Source organism: Octopus bimaculoides, chromosome 1 (genome assembly GCF_001194135.2).
Source record: "Octopus bimaculoides isolate UCB-OBI-ISO-001 chromosome 1, ASM119413v2, whole genome shotgun sequence".
In the NCBI taxonomy this organism is placed as follows: Eukaryota; Metazoa; Mollusca; class Cephalopoda; order Octopoda; family Octopodidae; genus Octopus; species Octopus bimaculoides.
In genome coordinates, this window is record NC_068981.1 from 128,221,560 (window position 1) to 128,236,573 (window position 15,014).

Here is a 15,014-nt window from a genome sequence, read left to right on the forward strand (position 1 = left end):
ATATATATATATATATATATATATATATAGAGAGAGAGAGAGAGAGAGAGATATTTAAAAATCAGTATTCATTCCTTTATTTATCGAATGGTATGTAATTGAAGTTTGGCATATTCTTCCGATAATCTTCGAAATGTAATATTTTTCTCTTCAGCCCTTTTCTGGCGAGCAAATCTTCTGGGTTTGAAACAGTCAACAGTAATTTATATCTCAAACTGATACTATCAAAACGAAAGGATTGTGAGGTAATGCTAATATACACATATGTATATATACATATAAATATACATACACAAGAACGCGCGCATACACGCACGCATATACTGATTAAAATTTTATTACATATATACGCTCTCAAATGCATGCTTCCAAACACACACACACACAGACAGACAGACACACACACACACATGCAAAATTACATTACTTGCATATGAGTAATGAAAAAATAAGTATATGGGAAGAAATGAGATATAGATTAAAATTTTGATGTATACGCCGGGGTAGGTTCCCTTTTTGCAAATGCAGCACACATTTTACAGCAGTACGATGCATCATTAAAATTCATATGACACAGACTGTCACCACCTGTCAGTCATTCATTCTAACGCTGATGAAAATTCTCTAAAACCAGTCATAGCAGATAAAATGTGGGTGTAGGTTACGGTACTGCAACAAAAAGGTAGTCGTTGCTCCCCAAAAAGAGCAAGTTAGAGTCGCTCGGTCGTCTTTTCTATGACTGCAAAAGTGATGTTCATCAAGATTTTGGCCCGTTAGGTCAGATGTTTGATAAAGAATTTTATTTGGATGTACTCATGAATTTAGAAACACATTACGAATGATGTATAAACAAAATCTGCATGCTTCATCACAACGAGTTGACACTATGAGAACCTACAAACTTCATAATTAGTTAAGCAATGATTTACAGAAATTACAACAGACTTTCACACTGTGAGTGTTGTTCGTTGTCGGGAAGAGTCGTGCACATTTGGGATAATCTTCAAAGGTTGTTCTCCCTGATTTGAAATACTTAGGCTACGAGTTACATCATGGTTCAAACGATTTCCCTCAGTGACCGATTGCAATATCAAAAAAGTGACTGTAAAAGGTTTTCCCAATTTGAAACAGAAGTTTTCAGAAACACGTTTCTTTTCTAAATCATTTGTTGTTCAACTTGTGACAAATCATCAGGTACATTAATATACGTTTACTCTCGCACGTGTGGTATGATGATTAACTGGTATGGTGTCATGTGAATATTATTAAACTTACGTTCGATGTCAGCCATATGCAATCAAGAGCACGATGCACCGACTGGCTGATGCGCCGTTTCAAAAGTCCGAGTTATTTTTTTGTCAGACTTCGTATATTTTATCGTTAAAAAGTAATCGTTTTGCTGATTGACTGAATTAAAATTTGACAGAATTACTATTTTGCGAAATACCCAATGTTTTTTTTAATCTTCAGTTATGGTGTATAACATTGTAAATATTACTGTTGCTGTTTAACCCCAAATAGCTTGATCCACGAGCAAAGGCATGCAAATCATAACAAATACGTCACTTTTCTAAACTTGGAAACATTGGCACGGCGGTGCCCCAGCATAGCCGCAGTCAAATGACTGAAAGAAGTAAAAGGTAAAAGATATATATTATCAAATGTGTCGCTCCTTTTCAAGACAGAAGGGTGTAATTTACAGAAATTAGTTTGCATTTTGTGGTAGGTTGAGCAAGCACGTAGTGGATGTCTCTAATGCATTATAATCTAAAGGATTGTTTGTAGAAAAATTGAATAGTAATAGAATATAACACAGCAAATGCTTAATCGAAGTCCAACACTTCTTAGCTAGTTATGGTGTGCTGATTAATGTTATTTATTGTTCCTTCTGTTGCCGCTGCCATTTTCTCATAGAAATTAATTAGAAGTCGACAAACCTTCATTTCTATGGATTTTTCCGACTGAAAATTCCATCAACAATCTAACTAAATATAATTATAGTGTAATTTTTTTTCTTCAGTATTTTTGTGCTGAATCTTTGAATTGCTAACTTTATCACAAGAAGATTAATAAAAATGCAATAAATAAATTCCAATCAATCGTCATTAGTAATATAAATTGAATGTTCTAGAAGGTAATTGAGTTCTGTGCTAATGTTGATTGTAAAATTCGATTCTACACTTTCCTTTAACTAATAGAATATGTTAAATGTTAACCACAAGGATTCGGGAGGTCTTCAGATTGTAGCACATAAGATGATTTCGTGTTTAGTCTACCCGATATCAATTAGGGCAAATGCTTACTATTATAGTTCCAGGCTGACTTTTGCCTTATGAATGAATTTAGTCGACGAAACTGTGAGGAAGCTCGTAGTACAGTATTCGTGTGTGGGAGGTTGTGTGTGCGTGTGTGTGCACGTGCGCACGCGTTTATACATGTGTGTGTTTGCGCTTGATAACCGGTATTGGTTTGTTTATATTCCTGCAAATGAAGTGGTTCGCTAAAAAGTGGAAATTGAATAAGTAACAGGCTTGCATGGGTCACTTTAATTTGATCGACTAAACCCTACAAGTGAAATATAAATATTAACTGCGTCAATCTCATGAATCACAAAGAACTTGTGAAGGCTTTGAATACAGTCCCTTCTTCTGAACTGTACAAATAAAGAAAAAAATTGTATTATAAAAATGCATATATAAGCACGTACGCACACACACACACACACACACACACACACACACACACACTAACATATATAGTACACAAATATATACAAGCATACATACATTCATACATAAATTCTTACAAATATTCATACAACGATTTCGAGCAATGGCCATCTCTTGATTGCTCTCTTAAAGCAGCACGGAAGTGGCTTTTCCGTCCTGCTAGGAACTTACACTCTATTGCACGGATGTGGCTCTGACGGGCCCCTCTTGCAGTAGGTGTCCATCAATGGTTTACCTTTTCCGGCTACAGTCAGTCATAGTATGCAACACATAACAAAAGATTTTAGAAATCAAACGTTACCTGTAAGTGAAGTCTTTTTTGTTTTAATTAGGAAAGGCCTTGCACAAGACCAATGCCACTCTCAAACCAACGTAAGCATTTGTCCCAAAGAGACTTCTACAACACTGGATGAAAACGAATTTGCATGTGTTACATCAGTTTTCTTTGTAGAGAGAGGGGTAAGCAAAGACTAGGAACTTCTGTCTGATTTGGTGGATGGATATGTAACTCTGTTGAGTTTATTTCGCCCTTTGACAACTTTTGTTTTTCCTTCTGCAGATTGTTCAAATAAAACCACCTTTCTTACCAAGCAGTCTTGGTAGGGTTGTCGGCTTAGTCGCCGGCAGCTCAATGGCCTTTAATCTACACGGTGATTGCTTCAAATACTTTGGTATTGGTAAAAATATATCAAACAAAGATGCTGTGAACAAAGAGTAACCAAAGACTAAGACAAAGAAAAATGTGGCAGTCAGAACTTTCCTCTTACAAGACATCGACAACGTATTTGCAATATCAACACTGACACCAACATTATGGATACTTGACTTGTCAATCGAGGAAATCTATTTCTCAGACATTAAACCGCAAGATCCTGACATCAACAGTAAACTTCCACAGAAATAGTCTCTATCACAGAAAATGGGAGGAAGAGGCTTGAGACAGCCTTTTAATTCCTATGGTACTACTGAGACAGCATTTGCTAATTATAGGCAGTAAAAGTAGATACATCGGCTGTGTGCTCAAAAGCAAAGTTTATAGCATTCTACGGGTTGGTAATGAACTCCTCAATAAACATTCACTTCCTGATGATCTTTTATGAGAATCTTGAGGTGCTGTGAAAACATACTTCAGCAAAACCCTGGAAGAGAAACACTCTGCATACCATAACAAGGTTATGCATGGGTGAATGAGAATATTTGTCTCAAATTTTGGCCCAAGGGCAGCAATTTCGTGGGAGGGGATAAGTTGATTACGTCGACCCCAATGCTCAACTGTTATTTATTTTATCGATCGCGAAATGACGAAAGGCAAAGTTGACTTCAGCAGAATTTGAACGTAAAGACGGATGAAATGTTGCTAAGCATTTTACTCGGCGTACCAACGATTCTGACAACTCGCCGCCTTATGAGGTGAAGAGTAATATTAGCATGAAGCATAGCTTCTCTTGGGCTTGTAAGTGTTGCATTATCTCACGCTGCAAAAGTAATGCTCCTGCAATCCAAGAGTAGGAGATAGCTACGAAATATCTAATGAACAAAAGCGATGAAATCCTTAAATTCCCAAGATGCAACAGTAAATGTTGATCACATGTTATATCCTCTGTGAAGGATATGACATGTTATTAGCAGTTGCCTAAAAACGTCGAGGTATTACCTGTCATTGCGACATGAGATGCTGTTGCTAAAACATTATGCAATGCTGTCCGCAGAAAAGACAGCTCTGGGATAAATGTAAACAACCCCTTTGTTATTGAATACACAAGGAATACTAAATGGAACATTCCCATCAAAATTTTTACGAAGTGCAAACAGAACAGCTCTGATATCATTTGGGGATTTAAAACAAGAGAAAAATCTGACATACAATAGTGAACAGTTCTTCCAAAATCAACAAGGAGATAATTTATGGATATTTATGGATAGCTGCTTCAAAGTCTGCATCTCTTCCCTGATTATAAATATGAATTTATAATAAAAAATTATTGGTGCACACGGTTATGCTAACCAATATTTAAATGACCATGTGGAAAAGCCAAGATTTTCTGGTAAAAAAAGACTGGCTAACACGCATAAATATAATCTGTAAGCGGAACATTAATAGTAAGTTCAACATATAATATTTAACGTTGTTGTCATCCGATTTGCAGCGATGGGGCTTTATTTCTTGTTAGAAACCAGCTTCCTCTTTACAGGAAGAATTCTGATAAATAAAAAACTATGATAATCATACATGAACTACCCATCATAAGATCATACATTAGCTCGATAGCGTAAGGTACCCAAAATGATACTAATAAATATTTAACAATAAATCCATATACTTTATTACTGATCTGTGAAAAGAAAGTGTTTGTCAAAATTTCGCATGTGAAAGACCAGCTATCAAGGCGACTAAAAAGCAACTGTAACAAATGGTTTCACTTACATGCTAAATGGCTAGAATAGTAATTTCTCACATTATCACGAAACCACATATTTCGGTTGACTCAATCATATGAAGATGGAAAGTAAAGTCGATTCTAATAAAAACAAAACTTTGAATGTAGAAGAATGTAAGTAAATGTTGTAGTACCACTATTCCTACTACTAAAATAAGATGAGTACGTTTCTAAACATTTTTCAGTGAATATTGAATACAGTTCTTTGAAAATACATTTTATTACTGTAATAACAGAAGTCTTTTTCAGTTCCGTATACTTTGTAAACTGAAAAAATATATATATAACTTATGCTAAAATATGTGTGACACGGACCGATAACTATGCACAAGCTGACGCACGCATTTACTCTTTCCACGGCACACTTACCAGTAACATTAAATCCTCAATCCTTTATATAACGGAAATGCATAAGAAAAAATATTTTCATTGTTTGAATACTGTGTTTATACGTAATCATTGACGAACACTGTGAACAAGAACAGCTTGGTGTTGGCAAACAACGCCAGAAGTGATTAATGCTGCAATACAAAATGTCAAAATGTCAGCATGAATATTAATTTACCCTACCCTGAATCGATAAAGCGTTTGAGGCCGAAGTAACATTACCTACAGTGGTGAGTGGGACATCTCTTGATTTGCATTAAATTTCCAATTAAATTATTCCATGGCATATATCAACTTGAACCTCAGTTAATGTTACATTTCTGCAACAACAGCCTCAGCAGTATTATCGTCAACGACAACGATGACAGCATCACTATCACCATCGACAACAACAGCAACTTTAGCAGCAGTTATAAGAACAATAACAACAACAACAACAGGAAATGCAGCCATTTATTAAGGAAAGACAACTCATATTACTGAATCTGTCGAGCAGCATTAATCCTTTAATAATTAGAAATAGCAATTAAGTGAATTCAGGAATTCACCGGCAATATAATCCTTGCCAGCACACTCACCAAGCCCAAACATCAAGCACCCCACGAGTCACAAATTACACCAGCTTCTGCGACTGCAACTATGAAAACAGTTTGATAGTGGCGCGTCCGCACCACCAACACCAGGACAGTATAATGAGCCAACAGAAAAAAGCCTCTACACTATTGCTCGACCTGCTAGAAATAGCAACCAAAGCTCATCTTAACGTCTGAAAAATAAGGTGGATTAGATACCCAAGTCCTGAATGCGATTACCTCGTAAAAGGAAAACGATGATGTGGCCATGTATGAAACGCTGACGATCATAACTTTGCTTAATCAAGCTGTTCTACATCTAGACAAGTGAAGGCACATGGCTTAATGGTTAAGGTATTTGGCGCACGATCGTGAGTTTAATTCCCGGCGACGTGTTTTGTCCTTGAGCAAGACACTTTATTTTATGTTGCTTCAGTCCATTCAGCTAGTAAAAATGAGTAAAACCTGTATTTCAAAAGCCTCTCCACTTGTCATATTGTGTCATGCTGAATCTTTCTGAGAACTACGTTAAGGGTACGCGTGTCTGTGGAGCGCTCTGTCACTTGCACATTAATTTCACGAGCAGACTGTTCTGTTGAGCAGATCAACTGGAACCCTCGTCCTCGCAACCGACGCAGTGCCAGTTTTTTTTAAAAGTTTACAGTTAGATAATAAACAATAACAAAAGAACTACTTTGGACCACACCAACACCACTTATGCAATCATGTCGACGGACGTCACAAATGCAGCCACAAGCAAACGAGAAAAGCTTCTACATAGACAACGAGGGGAGCTTTTACGTCAATGATTTCCAATTGAAGTATCATGACCTCCGGGTTGTGATAAGAAATAATTAAAGGTATAGTAAGATTTTAGATTTAAATAACAATGCTCTGCCTGACCTCTTGATCTGCTAGGCATAGCGGCTAGATTTATCTCAAATTACATTTTATCATCCTGAAAAAAAAATAGGAAGGATTCATTAGATAATGTAACCATAGATACATCATGATTGTAAAATCGGCAGAATGGTCATGGATAGAATATCTTTGGATAAGAATTTGCTCGATTAGGGATTTAAAAAAACGACGGCATACAATGTTGGTGAATATGATCCAATAACGTTACATATGCAATTACATCTGCACCAACAAAGCAATGCAGCCTCACCCAGAGGGTATCACTATGCACCCGATTGACCTGCTAGAAATAACAGCCAAATTTCCTCAAATTACATACTTTACTGTCCATAAAATAAGGAAATGTACATTGGACAATTTGGTTCTTACACAAAAAAACTGGGCGGTCATGACAGAAATACCTACAATCATGAGTCTGCTTGTAAACAACCGGCCCAGGGTTAAACGACAATAACAATTATAATTTCAATATCCACAATACAAGCAAACTCACCAACATCGCTTCTTTTATCTTAATTTTGTGCTAATGAGGAAAATAATTATATCTTACATTGAAGATGTAGCTTCAAAATGTTTTTGTTTTTTTTAAATTTTGTTTAGATAGCGTTGAAGCCATTGTTACTGATATTATTGATGTCATTTATCTGCTGCTGATGTTGCCGCTGTTGCTATTGTTGTTTTGTAAATAAGTTTAAAGTTAAAATTAAAATAATCCCAGTGAGAGAGTACAGAAAAGAAATCAGAATATGTGTATGACGAACATCAGTTGTTTATGTCCGGTCATAGCAACGTATTAAATTAATTAGATACAACGTCTGCCTGAGTCGATAGCTCTCTGTTCATAAACAACCAGAATCTCAAACGGACATTTGTTAATTTCTGCTTCGATTTGGTGTATTTAATTAATGTGGCATCACGAATAGTAAATAAATACTAAAGCAATAAAACTGATTAGCTAATCAATAAACAATGATTGGCATAGTATTGTGCACTTGACAAACATGGCAACATTTTCATGGAATTTGAAACATTTTCGTCAATAATTTCTTGTTCAAAATTTTTGATGTGGAAGTAATTACTAATGTATGACATTTATGTGTTGTTGTTGTTTGCTCAGATCGAGCAGGTCATCTTGTCTCCTACTCTCGAGACAGTGTAATTAGGACTACATCTAATGTGAGTTTCTTTTCTCTCAAGATGATAGTGTGGAATATGAGCATGATTTGGCTGCTATTGCAAATAGGTCGAACAGTTGGGTGGAGATTTCTACGTTGGCTTGATAATCAAGAAAGGGATAGATAGAGCTGAGCAAATTTATCTCAGTAAATATTTTTTCTATCCCGAGAGAGGGGTAAAAGGTAAGACTGAATACAGTGGGATTTGAAATCAGCAAAATGAATTACTCAAGTAGGTAAACAGCATCTGCGTTCTCTACCTAGTTTTTGATTTCTAACATAGTCACAACGTTAAAAAATTTGGTGTGCACTGTCGATTATACAGAGCTCAGTCAGTAATTACTACTAATTTTATTTCATAGACCTTAAGAAGAAAGAATGAAAGACAAAGTTGAACTCAACGAGATTTGAAATCGGAATGCATAAAGCCGTGAATATGTAACAATTCTACAAATCAACCAGAAAAAACTAAATATATCAGAAGGAAGTTTAAGCTTCAAATCTGTTTCTTTAATTCTGCCTGCACTGTTTAAGCACAGGACACGTGATACATAGCACGTATTTCTCTGGTGTCTATGAATCATACGGGATACACATTCCAAATTTTTTTTCCACAATAAGAGTAAATTGGGAATTACGAAAGAGAAGGGCGTATGGAACAAGGGCTAACTAAAAGTATGAAAACAAGCATGGACGTTAAGGCCAAACTTTTGAAAATGCTTTTGACAGGTAAAAGTTTAATGTCTAGGTGATGTAGACTTCCATATCAAGCTTCAATCTAGTGTTGCAGACGGATTAATATTGATTTTCAGCCCAACACATATAAATATGACATGAAATTGATGAAAATCTTTCAGCTAAAACTATTCATCTCCGTAATTTCTATTATATCGCATATGTAATCTTTTATTCCTTAATAAATTTTTTTTTTCATTCATTCTTTCTATCTTTTTTGCATAATTGAAAAAAAAATTTGTGTCCTTCTTCCCTGAGTTCTTGTATATAACCAGCCTTATTTCAGTATTCATTCATTTATTGGTAAATTTTGTGGCTAAATATAGATAAAATGTAATAGAATCTGTCTTCGAATGAAATCAAAATTGAAATGCTTGACATTTACAAAAAAGCATCTATGTATTGTATTTATCTAAATCATTATTTTTTAAACATTTTCGGACTATCGTTGCCCTTTAGAAACTTATATTTCATCTTCATGCCCTACCCCGAAAAGTCAGTAAGCCTTTTATTATTTTATTATTCAGCATCTTTAAATCATGCCGTTTTACTATTTGCTGGTTTCTCTTTTTTTAACAAAATGCTCGTAACGACTCTAAATCCAAATTCAGCTGTTTATGGAAACAAATTTAGAAAATTTTCACGTGAGTTCATAATCCAGAAAATATTTGTTAAATTGGTGATGCAGTCAGTAATAATAGTGCTGATTTTAAATATGATTTTTTCAATTGTTCTTTGGTTTTCAATCACTTCTTGTAGTTATAGCATTGTTTCTTTAATACTTGAAAATGTGTCTAAGGCTCAGTTTGGAATATTCGTAGCGAGAATAACTTCGCAGGATAATATGGTGATATTATCCCGCGAAGTTATTTATTAAACGCTCCCGATAGACCTAAACATCCCGATCATATATTTTTCTTTTATATTTGAATGCAGAAAGACTCGAAAACTGATAAAATTCTTTGCATACCAAATTGATTTTTGAACAGAATAAGCTTAGAAACTTATATATATGTAACAGTCTTCATTTTGATAAAACTTAATTCATCTCCTTTGCAAATGCAAATTAATTTGATTAAATTTGAAATATAAATCTGACGTACAAGTTTGTAGTTTCTAATCTTCATGTTAAATAGCAGGAAAGCATTTCTATTCTAAAAGACTTCCCTTACTGTTTCCAAAAGCAACACAGACTGGCACCTTTTAACAGCCAACAAACTTGAGCCCTAATTAAGTTTTTGATTGCTTTGTTCTCACCGCAGTCTGTATCACTAAAAGAATTGTTTCTTAATTTGTTAATTACCATAACGACGTATTACAATGAGTGATACAAGTGACCACAAAGAATTTTTTAAACTAAATATTATCTATGTATTACACAATACCCCGCCCATACATATCCGGCACTGACTTATTTTAAGTGTGCAGTGAATTCTTGGTAAGAGACCACCATCAATGGTGCTTCGTAAGTCGCAGCTGTCATTATATCTGTAAGAGGAAAGGCGACGAGCTGATAGATTTGTTAGCGCGTCGGACAAAATGTTTAGTTATTTCTTCTGATTGTTTTCGTTCTGAGTCCAAATTCCTCGAGACCATCTTGGTCTTCCATCCTTTCGGGTTCGATAAATAAAACATCAGAAAAGACTGGGTCGATGTATTTGACTTTACCCCCCCCCCCCCATTAAATGAGTGCACTTGTGCCAAAATTTTGTTTGAATTATATTTCCAAGAGGAATAGCCTTCCCTTTAAAGGAAAAAAAAACTGTTCAGCATGAAATATCAACTCTACTTTTGTATCCATTTAAGAATGCCAGGCATTTAATTATTCATTTCCTTGTAGATATAATTCACTCCAGCTGTAGAGAAAATTAAGTAAGCCTCGAAGTTTTCCACAACCTTGCCCAGTTCACCAATTCGTAGTTGAGTTATTGTTCAAAGGAATTTTATTAAGTCAGTTGCTGGTTTCCATAACAGGTATAGTACAACCTCACAACCATCTAGCAGGATCAATTTTTCGCTAAATAATATTTGACTTAATGGACTTGTCAATCAGTAATGGAATTTTTTAAGAAACGTGTAACCTATATTTTCTTGCATTCATGCGAACGAAAACTATACTTGACAACGTTGGCTGTTCGGAAAATTAACCTCGAAGTGTTTTAAAAATAAGATAAATCATTATTTGCTTTGTCAGCATAAGTTACTTTTTTGAGCGTGTGTGTATGTGGTTCATATCATTTTTCTTCTGATTATTTTATTTATTTATACCATTTACTTATTTATTCATTTTCAAGTGCTGTTCTAATCTTGAAACTTTCAATGTTTCTTAGAAATACACTCTTTGGCAAATCAGACACATTGGTAATAGTTTGTAGCTATCGGAATAAAGCCAAGCCATATCATAAATATTCGATAATGTACTGTCGATATTTCTCTTGTTCTGACGTGGTAATATCAGTAAAAGATATAGTATTCTCGATCTGTATATCATTATTAATTTTATTTAATATTATTCATTAACTTAGATCACACTACACTTAACGCTGGTGACAATCTTACAAGTAACTACTCATTTGTATACTTTACCATGTTTCCATCTGACCACATATTGCCTTCCACACATATAGATATATATATGTATGTATATTTATATGTATATATATAGGATGGAGTACACGCAGTTCTAAATCATATTCTCTTCTATTGGTGGTTTTACTCGAAGAAGATATTTGCGAAGTGTTGTATTACTTTTGAATACTGTCCTGATGTCATATGGGCCACATATCTTTTGTATCTTTTCAGAGAGGCCTTTCACATAGGGTAGACAAACTGTGGACAGTTTATCGGATTCATCCTCTCTTTTCTTTATAATTGGAGTAGATAGTATGTTTTGGGGGAGTAGCTGTTGCTTAATAGAGTGTTACTGAGCTTGATCATTTCTTCATGGCGTATATTATGATTGCTACTTATATTCATTGCTCGATGTTTTAGGCACTGAGCAATCCCTCTCTTTACACTGTATGGATAGTGGGAGTTGAAGTTGAGGTATCGTCCAGTGAAGGTCAGCTTGCGGTATACGGATGTCCTGAAGCCATACTTGGTGCGTGTTATTAAGACATTCAGGAATGCTAGCTGATTGTCCTTTTCCTTTTCCATTGTGAACTGTATGGATGGCTTTATTGAGTTCACATAATCTAACAGCACTTGGACATCTTCCTGGTGGGGCCAGAGTATGAAGGTGTCATCAACATATCGCAAACGTAGGGTTAGTTTTAGTGGTGTTGATCCTAAAGCCAAATTCTCAAAGTATTCCAGGTATATATTGGCTATTATCGGTGATCATGGCGAACCCATAGCTAAACCCTCTTCTTGTCGATATATATCAGTGTCCATACTCAAGTAGGTAGTTTCTACACAGAAGGTCAACATTTCCATCAATTTTCTTATTGGTATATTAGTGCGTTCTTTTAGACGGGTGTCTGTCACTAGTTTTTCTTGAATCACCGATAGTGCTTCACCAGTTGGGATTTTGGTGAATAGACTTATCACATTTAGATTCACCATCTGGTTGGATTCAATGGAGGTATCCTTGATAAATTCTATGAAGTGGGTGGAATTCTTCACGAATGATGTAGCCTTTCCTGCTAATGGACTGATTATATCCACAAAGAAGCAGCTCAGCGGATAACATGTAAAACCACCAATAGAAGAGAATATGACTAAGAACTGCGTGTACTCCATTCCATGTAGTTGCGGTAGGTTATACAATGGCGAAACATGTCGCCCCCTCAAAATAAGGGTAGAGGAACATCGCAAAGCTGTAACATGGGGAGATATTGATAAATCGGGTATAGCTGATCACGTATGGAAAAATGGAGACCACCTCCCCCTGTGGGATGAAGTTAAAATAATAAACAGAGAACACCACTGGAAAATACGAAAACTAAAAGCAGCAGCACATATGCTAGGACACAACAACCTCCTAAACAGACCGAGTGCAGATATGAACAGCATATGGGAACCGGTATTAAGGAAGGATAGGAGAATATTAGATTTATAAGCGCTAAAATTCACTCCATAATTGCCCACGGGCATATGGCATAGTGGTTAAGGGCGCGGGCTGCTAACCCCAAGATTCCGAGTACTAATAATAATAGTAATAATAGTAATAATAATAACAATAACAACAACATTGAAAAATACCTTAGGAATGAGAACCCAATTTCGAAATTTCCCCAAGACACCTGATGAAGGCTGGAGGGTATATCAGCCGAAACGTTGTCTTAACAGCAAACAAGATGAGGACAAATATCCGTCAATTGTAAATATATGTGTATATATGTATATAAATGTATTTATATATATATACGTATAAGTATGTATATAGAGAGAGCTATTATACAAAGAACTGAATTATAAGAAAGTAGTTAAGGAAGTGGGGTGGAAAAATTATTTAAGATTAATAAAAAGGAATTTTGACATATGTCTGTAAGAAAAATCTTTTTCATCTCTCGAATTTACAAGAGAGCCGTTCATTTTCATTATTTTATAACTCTCTTCTAGGCATAATTTTCAGATCCTATTATTATGCCTATAAGGTGGAACTGAAGAAAGAATTTTCCAAGAAATCAAGTACTCTATATTACTTCTTTTCAGTTGTCAAACCTTTTTGGATAGACCTGTGCTATTTTCTTTTCTACGATCATTAAAAGATGATCTATGATTAATTAATCTTAATTTAAAAGGATTTTGTGTACATCCAATGTAAGTAAATTTTGAGAGACTATGGGTACTAATTATTGCTGGGTATACTACATCTTTCATTTTACAGTTACCTGCTACCTCACAAGTATTCGGGTTTCTACAATTACAAATAGAACTATTTGTTGGTACTATTGTTGTTATGTCTATATATATTAAGGGTAATTGAGGTTATGTTATTCTGATAATTGTTGTTTTTTGATATGGAATTATTGGGGTAAGCATGTATATTAGAAGGAGTTGTTTTTCATTGTAGAATTGGTCTAGTTTCTTATTGTTAAATGAAGAGATGATCCTAAATAGGTTTGGAGATACTGAAAATCCAAATCTGATCATTTTGTTATTAAATATTTTTGCATATTTAGAGTTTTTAAAGTTCTTTTTAATAATGTTTCAATGGATTTAATAAAATTAGATTTTAGATGTTTTGCAAAAGGAATTATGATCTAAATGATGTTATTGTTGTATTCTTTATTGTCGTAGTAGCTTATATTTTGCGGGTCATCTATTCATACATATGGTATAGGTTTCTTTTTTCTATATTATTACTCCTAACTTTATTAATATGAGTTATGCAGTTATGTGAGTTATTGGAAGGATGAGATGTAGCGGGACAAGTTTGATTTTTAAAGTGTGTACGTTTCATGTTCTTATTTCTATCTATGGTTATTTGTTTTCGTTATTTATTGTCTGTATACTTGCGTTTGATTAGATTATTAACAGTGTATTTGGTGATTTGTGGGTTGGTAAAATTAGTATTATTCGTTCTATTAGACAGATTATGTTTATGCTGCTCATATTTATAGAGTTTATTATTATGATGTTTATTGCTGTTGTAGGATTTGTGTTTGTTGGTAATGTATTGCTGATGAATATTATTGGGTTTTCTAATTTACTAGTTGATGTGGGTTCAGTAATATGGTTAGTATTGTTCTTATCAAGATAACTCTTGGGATAATTAGAATAGGTGTTATTGTTTTTGTTGTACTTAATTCGATATTTATATCTTGCCTCTTTAAGTGTTAAATTACAATAGTCTTTGTGCTTGTTAAAAATGTCCTCATTGGATGAAATTGGTTAATTCTACTTACTATGTTAGAGGTTACAATATTTATAATATTATAAGGATGGTTACTTTGTGCATGTGTGTATGTGATATTGTTATTAGGTTTATGGTAAGGTTGATAAGATGATGCATTGAGGTTAAAGTTATGTATATATATGCATATGTATTTACATACACACACACACACACACACACACATGTATATATATATATATATATATATATATATA

At 34.5% G+C, this 15,014-nt stretch overlaps 1 protein-coding gene and 1 long non-coding RNA gene across 4 annotated transcripts in view; both read left to right on the forward strand.

Annotated features, from left to right (window-relative positions):
* LOC106870828 (uncharacterized) overlaps nt 1-15,014 on the forward strand; it is a 283,987-nt gene that overhangs the window by 191,294 nt on the left and 77,679 nt on the right. The gene's annotated exons all lie outside the window — the stretch shown is intronic.
* LOC128248665 (uncharacterized) lies at nt 3,951-9,159 on the forward strand. Its single transcript, XR_008264825.1, has 2 exons — nt 3,951-6,986; nt 8,585-9,159. It is a non-coding gene; the product is annotated as an uncharacterized LOC128248665 (long non-coding RNA).